Here is a 23885-nt window from a genome sequence, read left to right as displayed (position 1 = left end):
AGCTTTTTAACATATTTGTGAATAACAATTGAACGATTTGATTGACAGCAATGGTTCTTGAGGCAAAGTTGTGCATTATGAGGAGATCTATCAAATGATATGCATATTGTGTTGATATGTGAAACACCACGTGATTACAGAGCCATAAAACTCGTTAGCGCCAACTAGTGGCCGATTTCTTTCAAAATTCTTACAGACCTTAAGGTTCATGAGTCGAACGTACCCAGCGAGTTTCGTTCCGATCAACATCCGTTAACCCTTTCAAATAGGTGCTTAAAATTGTTTGGCCAATGGCGGCCATGTTTTTTTTAGATATGCAAATGTCCTCATATGTACTTGTGCCCCTTCAGACCAAGACATTGCATACCAATTTTCAAGTCGATCGAGCCAACGGTTGCCTAGTTATAGCCATTTATGTGTTTTTTCTATCTTATTGCGCCCCCAAGTGGCAGAGATGAGCAATTTTTTTGATTTGACCAAAGATTGAGCTCATACATATGTGTACCGAGTTTGGTGAAGATATCTCATTCCGTTCAAGAGTTATAGTTAAAATAGCATTTGGCTAACGTCAGCATAGACGCTTTTTGGCATACTGTTTCGCGTAAGAATTGAAATTTCAACTTTTTTTTGATAATTATTGATATTGAGTGTCCAGGGAATATTTCTGAAGTGGTTTGGTTCTGATTGGTTGAAAATCCTAGGACTAGTTCGCAAAAGTAGGTTTCGGATATAGCTCGATTTTGCGCGAAAACGGTGCCTCGTAGAGCAAAAAATGCAGTTGTGCACTTTTGTTCGGACTAACCCAAGGTTTGCAACGATGCCATGTTTTTGAGTCTACGGCTAACGGTTTACGATCTGCGGCCAAAAATGTCAAAAATTTTAGTTTTTTGCGCAGTAGCGCCCCCATTAGGCCGATTGGGCCGGTTTTTTGTATCTGAGTAGCGAGCAGGACTACTACCATCTGACCAAGTTTCAGCTCTCTAGGCCTTACGGTTTGGGCTGCACGTTCAGTTTTAAGGCGGAAAAATAATAATAATAATAAAAATCTTAACAATTACAATAGGGTTTCAGCACTGCGTGCTTGAACCCCTAATTAAAGCTGCAAGCAGCATTTTACCGGGGTTCAAGCACATTAAGGCCTCTGAGGTGGTCAGAGCCAACCTGGATGTTTGGATGACATTTAAACACATCCAAAATGGAGAACAGGCTAACAGACAGACACACACACTGACAGCAAATGATTAGACTAATATATGTATACTCTATAAGCATATGCACACACACACACACACACACACACACAAAGACACACATATACATGGACACACATTTTGTTGCAGATATAGGTATTTGAAATAAGTGATAGGTGACAATAAACTTATTGCAAGTCTTCTCTTTTTTAGAGTTTAGATGTCATTTTCAGGTTAAACTGTAATCATAATGTGGCAAAATTGTAAAAACTGATACATCTGTATGAACAAAATGGAAAACATTGATTCAGTAAGATTTAAAATGTTATAACAGTTAATTTATTAATGTTTTGGCAAGAATTCATGAAAACAGTGCTGTTCAACTTAGCTGAATGAGCCCATTAGTGGTCTTCCGCTGCCATCTAGTGGTTATAAATTGCATTTACTCAAACAACCCTGGTTTTAAACATAACTGTTATAGTGTTGTTATTTTTTTTGCCCAATCTCTCTTAAATTTTGCATGCTTGTTTTTGTTGTTATTTTACACAGTTTTGATAATTTGTGGGCTTTCTGTTTGTATTAATAGGCCTTTGTGTACACTATGCAAATAACATATTATAAAATTATTGGTTTATAGTTGCCCAAATGCAATTGTTCAACATGTTTTTGATAATTATTGACCTTCAGAGTCTAGAGAATTGTACTTCAGTGGTTTTATTGATTTTCATCTTAAACCGTATCACAAGTATGCCAAAGTAACTTTTTTAAATAATCTTGAATATTTAATTAACAGCTTTATTGACAACATTGGTCCCAGAGGCAAAGTTGTTCAGAATGAGGAGATTTATCATATGATATGAAGATCTAGTGTTTTTGAGTGAATATATGAACATTTTCAAACAATTTGAGGCCATTTACCATATAAATCTTGTGTTTTCTACTGTTATAGCGCCACCTATGGTCTGATCTCCATGAAACTTTGCATGCTTGTTAAGAGTCACCTGTTACATGATTTCACTGAGTTTTCGTTTAGGTTTTATAGGCTTTGGGGTATGTTTGGCCACACCCCTTTTTCTATATTACCCCTTTACAGCTAACCAAAGGACAAAATTCAACATTTTTTTAATAATTATTGATCTACAGAGTCCACAGAATATCACTGCAGTGGTTTGGTTCCGATCGGACAAAAAACCTAGGACTAGTTCGCAAAAGTAGGTTTTTAACATATTTGTGAATAACAATTGAACGATTTGATTGACAGCAATGGTTCTTGAGGCAAAGTTGTGCATTATGAGGAGATCTATCAAATGATATGCATATTGTGTTGATATGTGAAACACCACGTGATTACAGAGCCATAAAACTTGTTAGCGCCAACTAGTGGCCGATTTCTTTCAAAATTCTTACAGACCTTAAGGTTCATGAGTCGAACGTACCCAGCGAGTTTCGTTCCGATCAACATCCGTTAACCCTTTCAAATAGGTGCTTAAAATTGTTTGGCCAATGGCGGCCATGTTTTTTTGAGATATGCAAATGTCCTCATAGGTACTTGTGCCCCTTCAGACCAAGACATTGCATACCAATTTTCAAGTCGATCGAGCCAACGGTTGCCTAGTTATAGCCATTTATGTGTTTTTTCTATCTTATAGCGCCCCCAAGTGGCAGAGATGCGCAATTTTTTTGATTTGACCAAAGATTGAGCTCATACATATGTGTACCGAGTTTGGTGAAGATATCTCATTCCGTTCAAGAGTTATAGTTAAAATAGCATTTGGCTAACGTTAGCATAGACGCTTTTTGGTGTACTGTTTCGCGTATGAATTGAAATTTCAACTTTTTTTGATAATTATTGATATTGAGTGTCCAGGGAATATTTATGAAGTGGTTTGGTTCTGATTGGTTGAAAATCCTAGGACTAGTTCGCAAAAGTAGGTTTCGGATATAGCTCGATTTTGCGAGAAAACGGTGCATCGTAGACCCCAAAAAGGCGCCATACACTTTTGTTCGGGCTAACCCAAGGATTGCAACAATGCCATGTTTTTGAGTCTACGGCTAACGGTATACGATTTACGGCCAAAAATGTCCAAAATTTTTGTTTTTTTTTGCTGTAGCGCCCCCGTTAGGCCGATTGGGCTGAGACTTTGATAAGTTCTCCCCAAATTGAGCTCTACGATCTGTCCAAATTTCAGCTCTCTAGGCCTTACGGTTTGGGCTGCACGTTCAGTTCTAGGGCAGAAGAATAATAATAATTAAAGCTGCAAGCAGCATTTTACCGGGGTTCAAGCACATTAAGGCCTCTGAGGTGGTCAGAGCCAGCCTGGATGCATGTATGACAGTTAAACACATCCAAAACGGAGAACAGGCTAACAGACAGACACACACACTGAAAGTAAATGATTAGACTAATATATGTATACTCTATAAGCATATGCACACACACACACACACACACACACACACACACACACACAAAGATACACATATACATGCACAAACATTTTGTTGCAGATATAGGTATTTGAAATAAGTGATAGGTGACAATAAACTTATTGCAAGTCTTCTCTTTTTTAGAGTTTAGATGTCATTTTCAGGTTAAACTGTAATCCTAATGTGGCAAAATTGTTAAAACTGATACATCTGTATGAACAAAATGGAAAACATCAATTTCAATGAGATTTAAAATGTTATAACAGTTAATTTATTAATGTTTTGGCATGAATTCATAAAAACAGTACTAGCTGAATGAGCCCATTAGTGGTCTTCCACTGCCATCTAGTGGTTATAAGTTGCAGTTACTCAAACAACACTGTGTTTTTAAACATAACTGTTAAAGTGTTGTTGTTGTTGTTTTTTGCCCTATCTCTCTTAAATTTTGCATGCTTGTTTAGAATGGAATTATGCATTACCTTACACAGTTTTGATAATTTGTGGGATTTCTGTTTGTATTAATAGGCCTTTGTGCCTCTGGGGTGGTCTCGGCCAACCAGGATGTATGGATGACATTTAAATACATCCAAATGACAGACACACACACACTGAAATTAAATGATTAAACTAGTTTTTAAGAGTTTAGATGTCATTCAGGTTTCACTGTAATCACAATGTGGCAAAATTGTAAAAAATGATGTGTCTGTATGAACAAAATGGAAAACATTGATTCAACAAGATTTAACATGTTATAACAGTTAATTTATTAATGTTTTGGCAAGAATTCATGAATCCTTTCTACAGTACTGTTCAACTTAACTGAATGAGCCCATTAGTGGTCTTCCGCTGCCATCTAGTGGTTATAAATTGCATTTACTGAAACAGCACTGTGTTTTTAAACATAACTGTTATAGTCTTGTTTTTTTTTTTTTGCCCAATCTCTCTTAAATTTTGCATGCTTGTTTAGAACGAAATATGCATTATTTTACACAGTTTTGATAATTTGTGGGCTTTCTGTTTGTATTAATAGGCCTTTGTGTACACTATGCAAATAACATATTATAAAATTACTGGTTTATAGTTGCCCAAATGCAATTGTTCAACATGTTTTTGATAATTATTGACCTTCAGAGTCTAGAGAATTGTACTTCAGTGGTTTTATTGATTTTCATCTTAAACCCTATCACAAGTATGCCAAAGTAACTTTTTTAAATAATCTTTAATATTTAATTAACAGCTATATTGACAACATTGGTCCCAGAGGCAAAGTTGTTCAGAATGAGGAGATTTATCATATGATATGAAGATTTAGTGTTTTTGAGTGAATATATGAACATTTTCAAACAATTTGCGGCCATTTACCATATAAATCTTGTGTTTTGAGACCTTTTCTACTATTATAGCGCCACCTATGGTCTGATCTCCATGAAACTTTGCATGCTTGTTAAGAGTCACCTGTTACATGATTTCACTGAGTTTCATAAAGTTTTGAGTTTTCCTTTAGGTTTTATAGGCTTTGGGGTATGTTTGGCCACACCCCTTTTTCTAAATTACCCCGTTACAGCTAACCAAAGGACAAAATTCAACATTTTTTTAATAATTATTGATCTAGAGAGTCCACAGAATATTACTGCAGTGGTTTGGTTCCGATCGGGCAAAAAACCTAGGACTAGTTCGCAAAAGTAGGTTTTTAACATATTTGTGAATAACAATTGAACGATTTGATTGACAGCAATGGTTCTTGAGGCAAAGTTGTGCATTATGAGGAGATCTATCAAATGATATGCATATTGTGTTGATATGTGAAACACCACGTGATTACAGAGCCATAAAACTCGTTAGCGCCAACTAGTGGCCGATTTCTTTCAAAATTCTTACAGACCTTAAGGTTCATGAGTCGAACATGCCCACCGAGTTTCGTTCCGATTGACATCCGTTAACCTTGTTAAATAGGTGCTCAAACTTCTTTGGCCAATGGCGGCCATGTTTTTTGAGATACGCGAATGTCCTCATAGGTACTTGTGCCCCTTCAGACCAAGACATTGCATACCAATTTTCAAGTCGATCGAGCCAACGGTTGCCTAGTTATAGCCATTTATGTGTTTTTTCTATCTTATAGCGCCCCCAAGTGGCAGAGGTGTGGATTTTTTTTTTATTTGACCAAAGTTTTTGCTCTTACAAATGTCCAGCAAGTTTGGTTAAGATATCTCATTTCATTCACAAGTTATAGCCTGTTGCGTAAAATTGGTCCTCGACTTTCAAACGTTTTGGCAGCCCATTACAACAGTGAGTCGAAATTGCAACTTTTTTTTGATAATTATTGATATTCACTGTCCAGAGAAAACTTCTGCAGTAGTTTGGTTCCGATTGGGTGAAAAACCTAGGACTAGTTTGCAAAAGTAGGTTTTGGACATACTTCAAGTTTGCGAAAAAACGAGGCCTCCTAGACCCCAAATCAGAGTGACCGTTTTTAATTTCGCTTGACCCAAGGATTCCAGAAATGTTAAATTTTTGAGTCTACGACAAGCGGTTTAGGAGCTATTAGCAAAAACGCATTTTTGATCGCTGTAGCGCCCCCCACTGGCCGAATGGGCTGGATCTTTGTATCTGAGTAGCGAGCAAGACTACTACCTTTTGACCAAGTTTCAGCTCTCTAGGCCTTACGGTTTGGGCTGCCCGTTCAGTTTTAAGGCGGAAGAATAATAATAATAATAATAAAAATCCTAACAATTACAATAGGGTTTCAGCACTGCGTGCTTGAACCCCTAATAATAATAATAAAAATCCTAACAAATACAATAGGGTTTCAGCACTGCGTGCTTGAACCCCTAATTAAAGCTGCAAGCAGCATTTTACCGGGGTTCAAGCATTTAAGGCATCTGAGGTGGTCAGAGCCAACCTGGATGTTTGGATGACATTTAAACACATTCAAAATGGAGAACAGGCTAACAGACAGACACACACACTGAAAGTAACTGATTAGACTAATATATGTATACTCTATAAGCATATGCACACACACACACACACATACACACAAAGACACACATGTACATGGACACACATTTTGTTGAAGATATAGGTATTTGAAATAAGTGATAGGTGACAATAAACTTATTGCAAGTCTTCTCTTTTTTAGAGTTTAGATGTAATTTTCAGGTTAAACTGTAATCATAATGTGGCAAAATTGTAAAAACTGATACATCTGTATGAACAAAATGGAAAACATCAATTCAATGAGATTTAAAATGTTATAACAGTTAATTTATTAATGTTTTGGCATGAATTCATGAAAACAGTACTGTTTAACTAGCTGAATGAGCCCATTAGTGGTCTTCCGCTGCCATCTAGTGGTTATAAATTGCATTTACTCAAACAACACTGTGTTTTAAAACATAACTGTTATAGTGTTGTAATTTTTTTTGCCCAATCTCTCTTAAATTTTGCATGCTTGTTTAGAATGAAATCATGCATTATTTTACACAGTTTTGATAATTTGTGGGCTTTCTGTTTGTATAAGTAGGCCTTTGTGTACACTATGCAAATAACATATTATAAAATTATTGGTTTATAGTTGCCCAAATGCAATTGTTCAACATGTTTTTGATAATTATTGACCTTCAGAGTCTAGAGAATTGTACTTCAGTGGTTTTATTGATTTTCATCTTAAACCCTATCACAAGTATGCCAAAGTAACTTTTTTAAATAATCTTGAATATTTAATTAACAGCTTTATTGACAACATTGGTCCCAGAGGCAAAGTTGTTCAGAATGAGGAGATTTATCATATGATATGAAGATTTAGTGTTTTTGAGTGAATATATGAAATTTGAGGCCATTTACCATATAAATCTTGTGTTTTGAGACCTTTTCTACTGTTATAGCGCCACCTATGGTCTGATCTCCATGAAACTTTGCATGCTTGTTAAGAGTCACCTGTTACATGATTTCAGTGAGTTTCATAAAGTTTTGAGTTTTCGTTTAGGTTTTATAGGCTTTGGGGTATGTTTGGCCACACCCCTTTTTCTATATTACCCCCTTACAGCTAACCAAAGGACAAAATTCAACATTTTTTTAATAATTATTGATCTACAGAGTCCACAGAATATTACTGCAGTGGTTTGGTTCCGATCGGACAAAAAACCTAGGACTAGTTCGCAAAAGTAGGTTTTTAACATATTTGTGAATAACAATTGAACGATTTGATTGACAGCTATGGTTCTTGAGGCAAAGTTGTGCATTATGAGGAGATCTATCAAATGATATGCATATTGTGTTGATATGTGAAACACCACGTGATTACAGAGCCATAAAACTCGTTAGCGCCAACTAGTGGCCGTTTTCTTTCAAAATTCTTACAGACCTTGAGGTTCATGAGTCGAACGTACCCAGCGAGTTTCGTTCCGATCAACATCCGTTAACCCTTTCAAATAGGTGCTTAAATTTGTTTGGCCAATGGCGGCCATGTTTTTTGAGATATGCAAATGTCCTCATAGGTACTTGTGCCCCTTCAGACCAAGACACTGCATACCAATTTTCAAGTCGATCGAGCCAACGGGTGCCTAGTTATAGCCATTTATGTGTTTTTTAAATCTTATTGCGCCCCCAAGTGGCAGAGATGCGCAATTTTTTTCATTTGACCAAAGATTGAGCTCATACATATGTATACCGAGTTTGGTGAAGATATCTCATTCCGTTCAAGAGTTATAGCTAAAATAGCATTTGGCTAACGTTAGCATAGTCGCTTTTTGGTGTACTGTTTCGCGTATGAATTGAAATTTCAACTTTTTTTTGATAATTATTGATATTGAGTGTCCAGGGAATATTTATGAAGTGGTTTGGTTCTGATTGGTTGAAAATCCTAGGACTAGTTCGCAAAAGTAGGTTTCGGATATAGCTCGATTTTGCGAGAAAACGGTGCGTCGTAGACCCCAAAAAGGCGCCGTGCACTTTTGTTCGGGCTAACCCAAGGATTGCAACAATGCCATGTTTTTGAGTCTACGGCTAACGGTTTACACTTTACGGCCAAAAATGTCCAAAATTTTTGTTTTTTGCGCTGTAGCGCCCCCGTTAGGCCGATTGGGCCGGTTCTTTGTATCTGAGTAGCGAGCAAGACTACTACGATCTGACCAAGTTTCAGCTCTCTAGGCCTTACGGTTTGGGCTGCACGTTCAGTTTTAAGGCGGAAGAATAACACACACAAAGACACACAAAGATACACATATACATGCACAAACATTTTGTTGCAGATATAGGTATTTGAAATTAGTGATAGGTGACAATAAACTTATTGCAAGTCTTCTCTTTTTTAGAGTTTAAATGTCATTTTCAGATTAAACTGTAATCATAATGTGGCAAAATTGTTAAAACTGATACATCTGTATGAACAAAATGGAAAACATCAATTCAATGAGATACAAAATGTTATAACAGTTAATTTATTAATGTTTTGGCATGAATAAATAAAAACAGTACTAGCTGAAAGAGCCCATTAGTGGTCTTCCGCTGCCATCTAGTGGTTATAAATTGCATTTACTCAAACAACACTGTGTTTTTAAACATAACTGTTAAAGTGTTGTTGTTGGGTTTTTTTGCCCTATCTCTCTTAAATGTTGCATGCTTGTTTAGAATGAAATTATGCATTACTTTACACAGTTTTGATAATTTGTGGGATTTCTGTTTGTATTAATAGGTCTTTGTGCCTCTGGGGTGGTCTCGGCCAACCAGGATGTATGGATGACATTTAAATACATCCAAAAGACAGACACACACACACTGAAATTAAATGATTAAACTAGTTTTTAAGAGTTTAGATGTCATTCAGGTTTCACTGTAATCACAATGTGGCAAAATTGTAAAAAATGATGTGTCTGTATGAACAAAATGGAAAACATTGATTCAATAAGATGTAACATGTTATAACAGTTAATTTATTAATGTTTTGGCATGAATTCATGAATCCTTTCTACAGTACTGTTCATTTTAACTGAATGAGCCCATTAGTGGTCTTCCGCTGCCATCTAGTGGTTATAAATTGCATTTACTGAAACAACACTGTGTTTCTAAACATAACTGTTATAGTGTTGTTATTTTTTTTATTTTTGCCCAATCTCTCTTAAATTTTGCATGCTTGTTTAGAATGAAATCATGCATTATTTTAGACAGTTTTGATCATTTGTGGGATTTCTGTTTGTATTAATAGGCCTTTGTGTACACTATGCAAATAACATAATATAAAATTACTGGTTTATAGTTGTCTAAATGCAATTGTTCAACATGTTTTTGATAATTATTGACCTTCAGAGTCTAGAGAATTGTACTTCAGTGGTTTTATTGATTTTCATCTTATACCCGATCACTAGTTTGCCAAAGTACCTTTTTAAAATAATCTTGAATGTTTAATTAACAGCTTTATTGACAACGTTGGTCCCAGAGGCAAAGTTGTTCAGAATGAGGATATTTATCAAATGATATAAAGATTTAGTGTTTTTGAGTGAATATATGAGCATTTACAAACAATTTGAGGCCATTTACCATATAAATCTTGTGTTTTGAGACCTTTTCTACTGTTATAGCGCCACCTATGGCCTGATCTCCATGAAACTTTGCATGCTTGTTAAGAGTCACAAGTTAGATGATTTCACCGAGTTTCATAAAGTTTTGAGTTTTCGTTAAGGTTTTATAGGCTTTGGGGTATGTTTGGCCACACCCCTTTTTCTAAATTACCCCTTTACAGCTGACCAAAGGACAAAATTCAACATTTTTTTAATAATTATTGATCTAGAGAGTCCACAGAATATTACTGCAGTGGTTTGGTTCCGATCGGACAAAAAACCTAGGACTAGTTCGCAAAAGTAGGTTTTTAACATATTTGTGAATAACAATTGAATGATTTGATTGACAGCAATGGTTCTTGAGGCAAAGTTGTGCATTATGAGGAGATCTATCAAATGATATGCATACTGTGTTGATATGTGAAACACCACGTGATTACAGAGCCATAAAACTCGTTAGCGCCAACTAGTGGCCGATTTCTTTCAAAATTCTTACAGACCTTAAGGTTCATGAGTCGAACGTACCCAGCGAGTTTCGTTCCGATCAACATCCGTTAACCCTTTCAAATAGGTGCTTAAAATTGTTTGGCCAATGGCGGCCATGTTTTTTTTAGATATGCAAATGTCCTCATATGTACTTGTGCCCCTTCAGACCGAGACATTGCATACCAATTTTCAAGTCGATCGAGGCAACAGTTGCCTAGTTATAGCCATTTATGTGTTTTTCCTATCTTATAGCGCCCCCAAGTGGCAGAGATGCGCAATATTTTTGATTTGACCAAAGATTGAGCTTATACATATGTATACCGAGTTTGGTGAAGATATCTCATTCCGTTCAAGAGTTATAGTTAAAATAGCATTTGGCTAACGTTAGCATAGACGCTTTTTGGTGTACTGTTTCGCGTAAGAATTGAAATTTCAACTTTTTTTTGATAATTATTGATATTGAGTGTCCAGGGAATATTTATGAAGTGGTTTGGTTCTGATTGGTTGAAAATCCTAGGACTAGTTCGCAAAAGTAGGTTTCGGATTTAGCTCGATTTTGCGAGAAAACGGTGCGTCGTAGACCCCAAAAAGGCGCCGTGCACTTTTGTTCGGGCTAACCCAAGGATTGCAACAATGCCATGTTTTTGAGTCTATGGCTAACGGTTTACACTTTACGGCCAAAATTGTCCAAAATTTTTGTTTTTTGCGCTGTAGCGCCCCCGTTAGGCCGATTGGGCCGGTTCTTTGTATCTGAGTAGCGAGCAAGACTACTACCATCTGACCAAGTTTCAGCTCTCTAGGCCTTACGGTTTGGGCTGCACGTTCAGTTTTAAGGCGGAAGAATAATAATAATTAAAGCTGCAAGCAGCATTTACCGGGGTTCAAGCACATTAAGGCCTCTGAGGTGGTCTGAGCCAACCTGGATGCATGGATGACATTTAAACACATCCAAAATGGAGAACAGGTTAACAGACAGACACACACACTGAAAGTAAATGATTAGACTAATATATGTATAATCTATAAGCATATGCACACATACACACACAGAAAGACACACATATACATGCACAAACATTTTGTTGCAGATATAGGTATTTGAAATAAGTGATAGGTGACAATAAACTTATTGCAAGTCTTCTCTTTTTAAGAGTTTAGATGTCATTTTCAGGTTAAACTGTAATCACAATGTGGCAAAATAGTAAAAACTGATATATCTGTAAGAACAAAATGGAAAACATTGACTCAATGAGATTTAAAATGTTATAACAGTTACATTTTTAATGTTTTGGGATGAATTCATGAATCCTTTCAACAGTACTGTTCAACTTAACTGAATGAGCCCATTAGTGGTCTTCCACTGCCATCTAGAGGTTATAAATTGCATTTACTCAAGCAACACTGTTTTTAAACATAACTGTTATAGTGTTTTTTTTTTTTTTTTTTTGCCCAATCTCTCTTAAATTTTGCATGCTTGTTTAGAATGAAATTATGCATTGTTTTACACAGTTTTGATAATGTGTGGGCTTTCTGTTTGTATTAATAGGCCTTTGTGTACACTATGAAAAGAACATATTATAAAATTACTGGTTTATAGTTGTCCAAATGCAATTGTTCAACATGTTTTTGATAATTATTGACCTTCAGAGTCTACAGAATTGTACTTCAGTGGTTTTATTGATTTTCATCTTAAACCGTATCACAAGTATGCCAAAGTAACTTTTTAAAATAATCTTGAATATTTAATTAACAGCTTTATTGACAACATTGGTCCCAGAGGCAAAGTTGTTCAGAATGAGGAGATCTATCATATGATATGAAGATTTAGTGTTTTTGAGTGAATATATGAGCATTTTCAAACAATTTGGGGCCATTTACCATATAAATCTTGTGTTTTGAGACCTTTTCTACAGTTATAGCGCCACCTATGGTCTGATCTCCATGAAACTTTGCATGCTTGTTAAGAGTCACCTGATACATGATTTCACTGAGTTTCATACAGTTTTGAGTTTTCCTTTAGGTTTTATAGGCTTTGGGGTATGTTTGGCCACACCCCTTTTTCTAAATTACCCGGTTACAGCTAACCAAAGGACAAAATTCAACATTTTTTTAATAATTATTGATCTAGAGAGTCCACAGAATATTACTGCAGTGGTTTGGTTCCGATCGGGCAAAAAACCTAGGACTAGTTCGCAAAAGTAGGTTTTTAACATATTTGTGAATAACAATTGAACGATTTGATTGACAGCAATGGTTCTTGAGGCAAAGTTGTGCATTACGAGGAGATCTATCAAATGATATGCATATTGTGTTGATATGTGAAACACCACGTGATTACAGAGCCATAAAACTCGTTAGCGCCAACTAGTGGCCGATTTCTTTCAAAATTCTTACAGACCTTAAGGTTCATGAGTCGAACGTACCCAGCGAGTTTCGCTCCGATCAACATCCGTTAACCCTTTCAAATAGGTGCTTAAATTTGTTTGGCCAATGACGGCCATTTTTTTTGAGATATGCAAATGTCCTCATAAGTACTAGTGCCCCTTCAGACCAAGACACTGCATACCGATTTTCAAGTTGATCGAGCCAACGGTTGCCTAGTTATAGCAATTTATGTGTTTTTTCTATCTTATAGCGCCCCCAAGTGGCAGAGATGCGCAATTTTTTTGATTTGACCAAAGATTGAGCTCATACATATGTGTACCGAGTTTGGTGAAGATATCTCATTCCGTTCAAGAGTTATAGTCAAAATAGTATTTGGCTAACGTTAGCATAGACGCTTTTTGGCGTACTGTTTCGCGTAAGAATTGAAATTTCAACTTTTTTTTGATAATTATTGATATTGAGTGTCCAGGGAATATTTATGAAGTGGTTTGGTTCTGATTGGTTGAAAATCCTAGGACTAGTTCGCAAAAGTAGGTTTCGGATATAGCTCGATTTTGCGAGAAAACGGTGCGTCGTAGACCCCAAAAAGGCGCCGTGCACTTTTGTTCGGGCTAACCCAAGGATTGCAACAATGCCATGTTTTTGAGTCTATGGCTAACGGTATACGATTTACGGCCAAAAATGTCCAAAATTTTTGCTTTTTGCGCTGTAGCGCCCCCATTAGGCCGATTGGGCTGAGACTTTGATAAGTTCTCCCCAAATTGAGCTCTACGATCTGTCCAAATTTCAGCTCTCTAGGCCTTACGGTTTGGGCTGCACGTTCAGTTTTAGGGCAGAAGAATAATAATAATAATAATAATAATAATAATAATAATAATAATAATAATAAAAATCCTAACAAATACAATAGGGTTTCAGCACTGCGTGCTTGAACCCCTAATAATTAAAGCTGCAAGCAGCATTTTACCGGGGTTCAAGCACATTAAGGCCTCTGAGGTGGTCAGAGCCAACCTGGATGTATGGATGACAGTTAAACACATCCAAAATGGAGAACAGGCTAACAGACAGACACACACACACTGAAAGTAAATGATTAGACTAATATATGTATACTCTATAAGCATATGCACACACACACACACACAAAGACACACAAAGATACACATATACATGCACAAACATTTTGTGGCAGATATAGGTATTTGATAAAAAGTGATAGGTGACAATAAGCTTATTGCAAGTCTTCTCTTTTTTTAGAGTTTAGATGTCATTTTCAGATTAAACTGTAATCATAATGTGGCAAAATTGTTAAAACTGATACATCTGTATGAACAAAATGGAAAACATCAATTCAATGAGATGCAAAATGTTATAACAGTTAATTTATTAATGTTTTGGCATGAATTCATAAAAACAGTACTAGCTGAAAGAGCCCATTAGTGGTCTTCCGCTGCCATCTAGTGGTTATAAATTGCATTTACTCAAACAACACTGTGTTTTTAAACATAACTGTTAAAGTGTTGTTGTTGGGTTTTTTTGCCCTATCTCTCTTAAATGTTGCATGCTTGTTTAGAATGAAATTATGCATTACTTTACACAGTTTTGATAATTTGTGGGATTTCTGTTTGTATTAATAGGTCTTTGTGCCTCTGGGGTGGTCTCGGCCAACCAGGATGTATGGATGACATTTAAATACATCCAAAAGACAGACACACACACACTGAAATTAAATGATTAAACTAGTTTTTAAGAGTTTAGATGTCATTCAGGTTTCACTGTAATCACAATGTGGCAAAATTGTAAAAAATGATGTGTCTGTATGAACAAAATGGAAAACATTGATTCAATAAGATGTAACATGTTATAACAGTTAATTTATTAATGTTTTGGCATGAATTCATGAATCCTTTCTACAGTACTGTTCATTTTAACTGAATGAGCCCATTAGTGGTCTTCCGCTGCCATCTAGTGGTTATAAATTGCATTTACTGAAACAACACTGTGTTTCTAAACATAACTGTTATAGTGTTGTTATTTTTTTTTATTTTTGCCCAATCTCTCTTAAATTTTGCATGCTTGTTTAGAATGAAATCATGCATTATTTTACACAGTTTTGATCATTTGTGGGATTTCTGTTTGTATTAATAGGCCTTTGTGTACACTATGCAAATAACATAATATAAAATTACTGGTTTATAGTTGTCTAAATGCAATTGTTCAACATGTTTTTGATAATTATTGACCTTCAGAGTCTAGAGAATTGTACTTCAGTGGTTTTATTGATTTTCATCTTATACCCGATCACTAGTTTGCCAAAGTACCTTTTTAAAATAATATTGAATGTTTAATTAACAGCTTTATTGACAACGTTGGTCCCAGAGGCAAAGTTGTTCAGAATGAGGATATTTATCAAATGATATAAAGATTTAGTGTTTTTGAGTGAATATATGAGCATTTACAAACAATTTGAGGCCATTTACCATATAAATCTTGTGTTTTGAGACCTTTTTTTACTGTTATAGCGCCACCTATGGTCTGATCTCCATGAAACTTTGCATGCTTGTTAAGAGTCACAAGTTAGATGATTTCACCGAGTTTCATAAAGTTTTGAGTTTTCGTTAAGGTTTTATAGGCTTTGGGGTATGTTTGGCCACACCCCTTTTTCTAAATTACCCCTTTACAGCTGACCAAAGGACAAAATTCAACATTTTTTTAATAATTATTGATCTAGAGAGTCCACAGAATATTACTGCAGTGGTTTGGTTCCGATCGGACAAAAAACCTAGGACTAGTTCGCAAAAGTAGGTTTTTAACATATTTGTGAATAACAATTGAATGATTTGATTGACAGCAATGGTTCTTGAGGCAAAGTTGTGCATTATGAGGAGATCTATCAAATGATATGCATACTGTGTTGATATGTGAAACACCACGTGATTACAGAGCCATAAAACTCGTTAGCGCCAACTAGTGGCCGATTTCTTTCAAAATTCTTACAGACCTTAAGGTTCATGAGTCGAACGTACCCAGCGAGTTTCGTTCCGATCAACATCCGTTAACCCTTTCAAATAGGTGCTTAAAATTGTTTGGCCAATGGCGGCCATGTTTTTTTTAGATATGCAAATGTCCTCATATGTACTTGTGCCCCTTCAGACCGAGACATTGCATACCAATTTTCAAGTCGATCGAGGCAACAGTTGCCTAGTTATAGCCATTTATGTGTTTTTTCTATCTTATAGCGCCCCCAAGTGGCAGAGATGCGCAATATTTTTGATTTGACCAAAGATTGAGCTTATACATATGTATACCGAGTTTGGTGAAGATATCTCATTCCGTTCAAGAGTTATAGTTAAAATAGCATTTGGCTAACGTTAGCATAGACGCTTTTTGGTGTACTGTTTCGCGTAAGAATTGAAATTTCAACTTTTTTTTGATAATTATTGATATTGAGTGTCCAGGGAATATTTATGAAGTGGTTTGGTTCTGATTGGTTGAAAATCCTAGGACTAGTTCGCAAAAGTAGGTTTCGGATTTAGCTCGATTTTGCGAGAAAACGGTGCGTCGTAGACCCCAAAAAGGCGCCGTGCACTTTTGTTCGGGCTAACCCAAGGATTGCAACAATGCCATGTTTTTGAGTCTATGGCTAACGGTTTACACTTTACGGCCAAAATTGTCCAAAATTTTTGTTTTTTGCGCTGTAGCGCCCCCGTTAGGCCGATTGGGCCGGTTCTTTGTATCTGAGTAGCGAGCAAGACTACTACCATCTGACCAAGTTTCAGCTCTCTAGGCCTTACGGTTTGGGCTGCACGTTCAGTTTTAAGGCGGAAGAATAATAATAATAATAATAATTAAAGCTGCAAGCAGCATTTACCGGGGTTCAAGCACATTAAGGCCTCTGAGGTGGTCTGAGCCAACCTGGATGCATGGATGACAGTTAAACACATCCAAAATGGAGAACAGGCTAACAGACAGACACACACACTGAAAGTAAATGATTAGACTAATATATGTATACTTTATAAGCATATGCACACACACACACACACACACACACACACAGAAAGACACACATATACATGCACAAACATTTTGTTGCAGATATAGGTATTTGTAATAAGTGATAGGTGACAATAAACTTATTGCAAGTCTTCTCTTTTTAAGAGTTTAGATGTCATTTTCAGGTTAAACTGTAATCACAATGTGGCAAAATAGTAAAAACTGATATATCTGTAAGAACAAAATGGAAAACATTGACTCAATGAGATTTAAAATGTTATAACAGTTACATTTTTAATGTTTTGGGATGAATTCATGAATCCTTTCAACAGTACTGTTCAACTTAACTGAATGAGCCCATTAGTGGTCTTCCACTGCCATCTAGAGGTTATAAATTGCATTTACTCAAGCAACACTGTTTTTAAACATAACTGTTATAGTGTTTTTTTTTTTTTTTGCCCAATCTCTCTTAAATTTTGCATGCTTGTTTAGAATGAAATTATGCATTGTTTTACACAGTTTTGATAATGTGTGGGCTTTCTGTTTGTATTAATAGGCCTTTGTGTACACTATGAAAAGAACATATTATAAAATTACTGGTTTATAGTTGTCCAAATGCAATTGTTCAACATGTTTTTGATAATTATTGACCTTCAGAGTCTACAGAATTGTACTTCAGTGGTTTTATTGATTTTCATCTTAAACCGTATCACAAGTATGCCAAAGTAACTTTTTAAAATAATCTTGAATATTTAATTAACAGCTTTATTGACAACATTGGTCCCAGAGGCAAAGTTGTTCAGAATGAGGAGATCTATCATATGATATGAAGATTTAGTGTTTTTGAGTGAATATATGAGCATTTTCAAACAATTTGGGGCCATTTACCATATAAATCTTGTGTTTAGAGACCTTTTCTACTGTTATAGCGCCACCTATGGTCTGATCTCCATGAAACTTTGCATGCTTGTTAAGAGTCACCTGATACATGATTTCACCAAGGCTCATAAAGTTTTGAGTTTTCGTTTAGGTTTTATAGGCTTTGGGGTATGTTTGGCCACACCCCTTTTCATAAATTATCCCCTTACAGCTAACCAAAGGACAAAATTCAACATTTTTTTAATAATTATTGATCTAGAGAGTCCACAGAATATTACTGCAGTGGTTTGGTTCCGATCGGACAAAAAACCTAGGACTAGTTCGCAAAAGTAGGTTTTTAACATATTTGTAAATAACAATTGAATGATTTGATTGACAGCAATGGTTCTTGAGGCAAAGTTGTGCATTACGAGGAGATCTATCAAATGATATGCATATTGTGTTGATATGTGAAACACCACGTGATTACAGAGCCATAAAACTCGTTAGCGCCAACTAGTGGCCGATTTCTTTCAAAATTCGTACAGACCTTAAGGTTCATGAGTCGAACGTACCCAGAGAGTTTCGTTCTGATCAACATCCGTTAACCCTTTCAAATAGGTGCTTAAATTTGTTTGGCCAATGGTGGCCATGTTTTTTGAGATATGCAAATGTCCTCATAGGTGCTTGTGCCCTTTCAGACCAAGGCACTGCATACCGATTTTCAAGTCGATCGAGCCAACGGTTGCCTAGTTATAGCAATTTATGTGTTTTTTCTATCTTATAGCGCCCCCAAGTGGCAGAGATGCGCAATTTTTTTTGATTTGACCAAAGATTGAACTCATACATATGTGTACTGAGTTTGGTGAAGATATCTCATTCTGTTCAAGAGTTATAGTCAAAATAGCATTTGGCTAACGTTAGCATAGACGCTTTTTGGTGTACTGTTTCGCGTAAGAATTGAAATTTCAACTTTTTTTTGATAATTATTGATATTGAGTGTCCAGGGAATATTTATGAAGTGGTTTGGTTCTGATTGGTTGAAAAACCTAGGACTAGTTCGCAAAAGTAGGTTTCGGATATAGCTCGATTTTGCGAGAAAACGGTGCGTCGTAGACCCCAAAAAGGCGCCGTGCACTTTTGTCCGGGCTAACCCAAGGATTGCAACAATGCCATGTTTTTGAGTTTACGGCTAACAGTATACGATTCACGGCCAAAAATGTCCAAAATTTTAGTTTTTTGCGCTATAGCGCCCCCGTTTGGCCGATTGGGCTGAGACTTTGATAAGTTCTCCCCAAAATGAGCTCTACGATCTGTCCAAATTTCAGCTTTCTAGGCCTTACGGTTTGGGCTGCACGTTCAGTTCTAGGGCGGAAGAATAATAATAATAATAATAATTAAAGCTGCAAGCAGCATTTACGGGGTTCAAGCACTTAAGGCATCTTAGGTGGTCAGAGCCAACCTGGACATATATGGATGGCCGTTAAACACATCCAAAATGGAGAATAGGCTAACAGACAGACACACACACTGAAATTAAATGATTAAACTCGTTTTTAAGATTTTAGATGTCATTTTCAGGTTTCACTGTAATCATAATGTGGCAAAATTTTAAAAACTGATATGTCTGAATGAACAAAATGGAAAACTTTAACTCAATGAGATTTGAAATGTTGTAAGAGTGTTTTTTGTATTGTTTAGGCATTACATCCTTTCAACTGTACAGTTTAAGTTAGCTGAATGAGCCCATTAGTGGTTTTCCGCTGCCATCTAGTGGTTATAAATGGCAATTTCTCATACATCAATGTGTTAATCCTTTTAACTCTTAGTGTTTTTTTGCCCAATATCTCTTAAATATGGCATGCTCGTTTAGAATGAAATTATGAATTATTTTACACAGTTTTGATAATTTGTGGGCTTTCTGTTTGTATTAATAGGCCTTTGTGTACACTATGCAAATAACATATTATAAAATTACTGGTTTATAGTTGTCCAAATGCAATTGTTCAACATGTTTTTGATAATTATTGACCTTCTGAGTCTAGAGAATTGTACTTCAGTGGTTTTATTGATTTTCAGCTTAAAGCCTTGGAATACTTTGCCAAAGTAACTTTTTCAAATAATCTTGAATATTTAATTAACAGATTTATTGACAAAATTGGTCCCAGAGGCAAAGTTTTTCAGAATGAGGAGATCTATCATATGATATGAAGATTTAGTGTTTTTGAGTGAATATATGTGCATTTTCAAACAGTTTGAGGCCATTTACCATCTAAATCTTGTGTTATGAGACCTTTTCTACTGTTATAGCGCCACCTATGGATCAATCTCCATGAAACTTTGCAGCCTTGTTGAGAGTCACCTGTTACATGATTTCACCTAGTTTCATAAAGTTTTGAGTTTTCGTTTAGGTTTTATAGGCTTTGGGGTATGTTTGGCCACACCCCTTTTTCTAAATTACCCCTTTACAGCTAACCAAAGGACAAAATTCAACATTTTTTTGATAATTATTGATCTAGAGAGTCCACAGAATATTACTGCAGTGGTTTGGTTCTGATCGGGCAAAAAATCTAGGACTAGTTCGCAAAAGTAGGTTTTTAACATATTTGTGAATAACAATTGAACGATTTGATTGACAGCAATGGTTCTTGAGGCAAAGTTGTGCATTATGAGGAGATCTATCAAATGATATGCATATTGTGTTGATATGTGAAACACCACGTGATTACAGAGCCATAAAACTCGTTAGCGCCAACTAGTGGCCGATTTCTTTCAAAATTCTTACAGACCTTAAGGTTCATGAGTCGAACGTACCCAGCGAGTTTCGTTCCGATCAACATCCGTTAACCCTTTCAAATAGGTGCTTAAAATTGTTTGGTCAATGGCGGCCATGTTTTTTGAGATATGCAAATGTCCTCATAGGTACTTGTGCCCCTTCAGACCAAGACACTGCATACCAATTTTCAAGTCGATCGAGCCAACGGTTGCCTAGTTATAGCCATTTATGTGTTTTTTCTATCTTATTGCGCCCCCAAGTGGCAGAGATGCGCAATTTTTTTTATTTTACCCAAAATTGAGCTCGTACATATGTGTACCAAGTTTGGTGAAGTTATCTCATTTAATTCAAGAGTTATAGTTAAAATAGCATTTGGCCAACGTTACTATAGACGCTTTTTGGCGTACGGTTTCGCGTAAAAATTGAAATTTCAACTTTTTTTTGATAATTATTGATATTGAGTGTCCAGGGAATATTTCTGAAGTGGTTTGGTTCTGATTGGTTGAAAATCCTAGGACTAGTTCGCAAAAGTAGGTTTCGGATATAGCTCGATTTTGCGAGAAAACGGTGCGTCGTAGACCCCAAAAAGGCGCCGTGCACTTTTGTTCGGGCTAACCCAAGGATTGCTATGATGCCATGTTTTTGAGTTTATGGCTAACGGTTTACGATTCACGGCCAAAAACGTCCAAAATTTTTGTTTTTTGCGCTATAGCGCCCCCGTTTGGCCGATTGGGCTGAGACTTTGATAAGTTCTCCCCAAATTGAGCTCTACGATCTGTCCAAATTTCAGCTCTCTAGGCCTTACGGTTTGGGCTGCACGTTCAGTTCTAGGGCGGAAGAATAATAATAATAATTAAAGCTGCAAGCAGCATTTACGGGGTTCAAGCATTTAAGGCATCTGAGGTGGTCTGAGCCAACCTGGATGTACGGATGACAGTTAAACACATCCAAACTGGAGAATCGGCTGACAGACAGACACACGCACTGAAATTAAATGATTAAACTAGTTTTTAAGAGTTTGGATGTCATTTTCAGGTTTCACTGTAATCATAATGTGGCAAAATTTTAAAAACTGATAAGTCTGTATGAAGAAAATTGAAAACTTTAACAGTGAGATTTAAAACGTTGCAACAGTGTTTTTTTTTTATTGTTTGGGCATGAATTCATAAATCTTCTCAAAAGTACTGTTTCAATTTGCTGAATGAGCCCATTAGTGGTCTTCCGCTGCCATCTAGTGGTTATAAATTGCATTTACTCAAACAACACTGTTTTTAAACATAACTGTTATAGTGTTGTGTTTTTTGCCCAATCTCTCTTAAATTTTGCATGCTTGTTTAGAATGAAATTAGGCATTATTTTACACAGTTTTGATAATTTGTGGGCTTTCTGTTTGTATTAATAGGCCTTTGTGTACACTATGAAAAGAACATATTATAAAATTACTGGTTTATAGTTGTCCAAATAAAATTGATCAACATGTTTTTGATAATTATTGACCTTCAGAGTCTAGAGAATTGTACTTCAGTGGTTTTATTGATTTAATTTTCAGCTTAAAGCCTTGGACTACTTTGCCAAAGTAACTTTTTTAAATAATCTTGAATATTTAATTAACAGCTTTATTGACAACATTGGTCCCAGAAGTTGTTCAGAATGAGGAGATCTATCAAATGATATGAAGATCTAGTGTTTATGTGAATATATGAGCATTTTCAAACAATTTGAGGCCATTTACCATGTAAATCTTATGTTTTGAGACCTTTTCTACTGTTATAGCGCCACCTATGGTCCGATCTCCATGAAAATTTGCATGGTTGTTAAGGGTCAGCTGTTACATGTTTTCACCAAGTTTCATAAAGTTTTGAGTTTCCGTTTAGGTTTTATATGCTTTTAGGTATTTTGGTCACGCCCCTTTTCTAATTTAGCCAGTTATAGCTAACCAAAGGACAAAATTCAATTTTTTTTGATAATTATTGATCTAGAGAGTCCAGAGAAAATTACTGCAGTGGTTTGGTTTCGATCGGGTAAAAAACCTGGGACTAGTTCGCAAAAGTAGCTTTTTGACATATTTGTGAATTGCAATTGAACGATTTGATTGACATCTTCGCTCCTTGAGGCAAAGTTGTTCACAAAGAGGAGATCTATCATATGATATGAAGCTCTAGTGTTTGTGTGAATGTATGAACATGTCCTACAAATTGTGATCATTTTCCATTGAAAATGTGTGTTTTTGAGGCTTTTTCAACTGTTATAGCGCCACCTATGGTCCGATCTCCATGAAACTTTGCATGCTTGTTAAGAGTCACGTGTTAAATGTTTTCACCGAGTTTCATAAAGTTTTGAGTTTTCGTTTAGGTTTTATAGGCTTTGGGGTATGTTTGGCCACACCCCTTTTCTAAATTACCCATTTAAAGCTAACCAAAGTACAAAATTCAACATTTTTTTGATAATTATTGATCTAGAGAGTCCACAGAATATTACTGCAGTGGTTTGGTTCCGATCGGGAATAAAACCTAGGACTAGTTCGCAAAAGTAGCTTTTTGACATATTTGTGAATTGCAATTGAACGATTTGATTGACAGCAATGGTTCTTGAGGCAAAGTTGTGCATTATGAGGAGATCTATCAAATGATATGCGTTTTGTGTTGATAAGTGAAACACCACGTGATTACAGAGCCAATAAACTCGTTAGCGCCAACTAGTGGCCGATTTCTTTCAAAATTCTTACAGACCTTTAAGGTTCATGAGTCGAACGTACCCAGCGAGTTTCGTTCCGATCAACATCCGTTAACCCTTTCAAATAGGTGCTTAAATTTGTTTGGCCAATGGCGGCCATGTTTTTTGAGATATGCAAATGTCCTCATAGGTACTTGTGCCCCTTCAGACCAAGACACTGCATACCGATTTTCAAGTCGATCGAGCCAACGGTTGCCTAGTTATAGCCATTTATGTGTTTTTTAAATCTTATTGCGCCCCCAAGTGGCAGAGATGCGCAATTTTTTTGATTTTACCAAAGATTGAGCTCATACATATGTGTACCGAGTTTGGTGAAGATATCTCATTCCGTACAAGAGTTATAGTCAAAATAGCATTTGGCTAACGTTAGCATAGACGCTTTTTGGTGTACTGTTTCGCATAAGAATTGAAATTTCAACTTTTTTTTGATAATTATTGATATTGAGTGTCCAGGGAATATTTATGAATTGGTTTGGTTCT

General features: G+C 36.1%; 2 long non-coding RNA genes across 21 annotated transcripts in view; one reads left to right on the top strand and one right to left on the bottom strand.

The window, feature by feature from the left end:
* LOC128011454 (uncharacterized) overlaps positions 1 to 23885 on the top strand; it is a 181752-nt gene that overhangs the window by 131510 nt on the left and 26357 nt on the right. For 3 of the 19 annotated variants that reach the window (XR_008183340.1, XR_008183506.1, XR_008182993.1), the window contains exon 3: positions 5633 to 5754. The exons of the other annotated variants lie outside the window; for them this stretch is intronic. This is a non-coding gene — a long non-coding RNA (uncharacterized LOC128011454). The remainder of the gene's footprint in view (positions 1 to 5632; positions 5755 to 23885) is intronic. 19 annotated transcript variants of the gene reach the window in all.
* Positions 9087 to 23885, bottom strand: part of LOC128015054 (uncharacterized) — a 34873-nt gene continuing 20074 nt past the window's right edge. Inside the window, exons 3-4 of one of the 2 annotated variants that reach the window (XR_008183794.1) lie at positions 15571 to 16957; positions 9087 to 10198 (exon numbers count right to left, since the gene is read on the bottom strand). This is a non-coding gene — a long non-coding RNA (uncharacterized LOC128015054). Of the gene's footprint in view, positions 10199 to 15570; positions 16958 to 19278; positions 19929 to 23885 lie in introns of those variants that run through there. The other variant, XR_008183795.1, reaches the window with a different exon arrangement.

Source organism: Carassius gibelio, chromosome A1, assembly GCF_023724105.1.
Source record: "Carassius gibelio isolate Cgi1373 ecotype wild population from Czech Republic chromosome A1, carGib1.2-hapl.c, whole genome shotgun sequence".
In the NCBI taxonomy this organism is placed as follows: domain Eukaryota; kingdom Metazoa; phylum Chordata; class Actinopteri; order Cypriniformes; family Cyprinidae; genus Carassius; species Carassius gibelio.
Note: the sequence above shows the minus strand (reverse complement) of the source record. Positions and strands in the feature narration are given on the sequence as shown.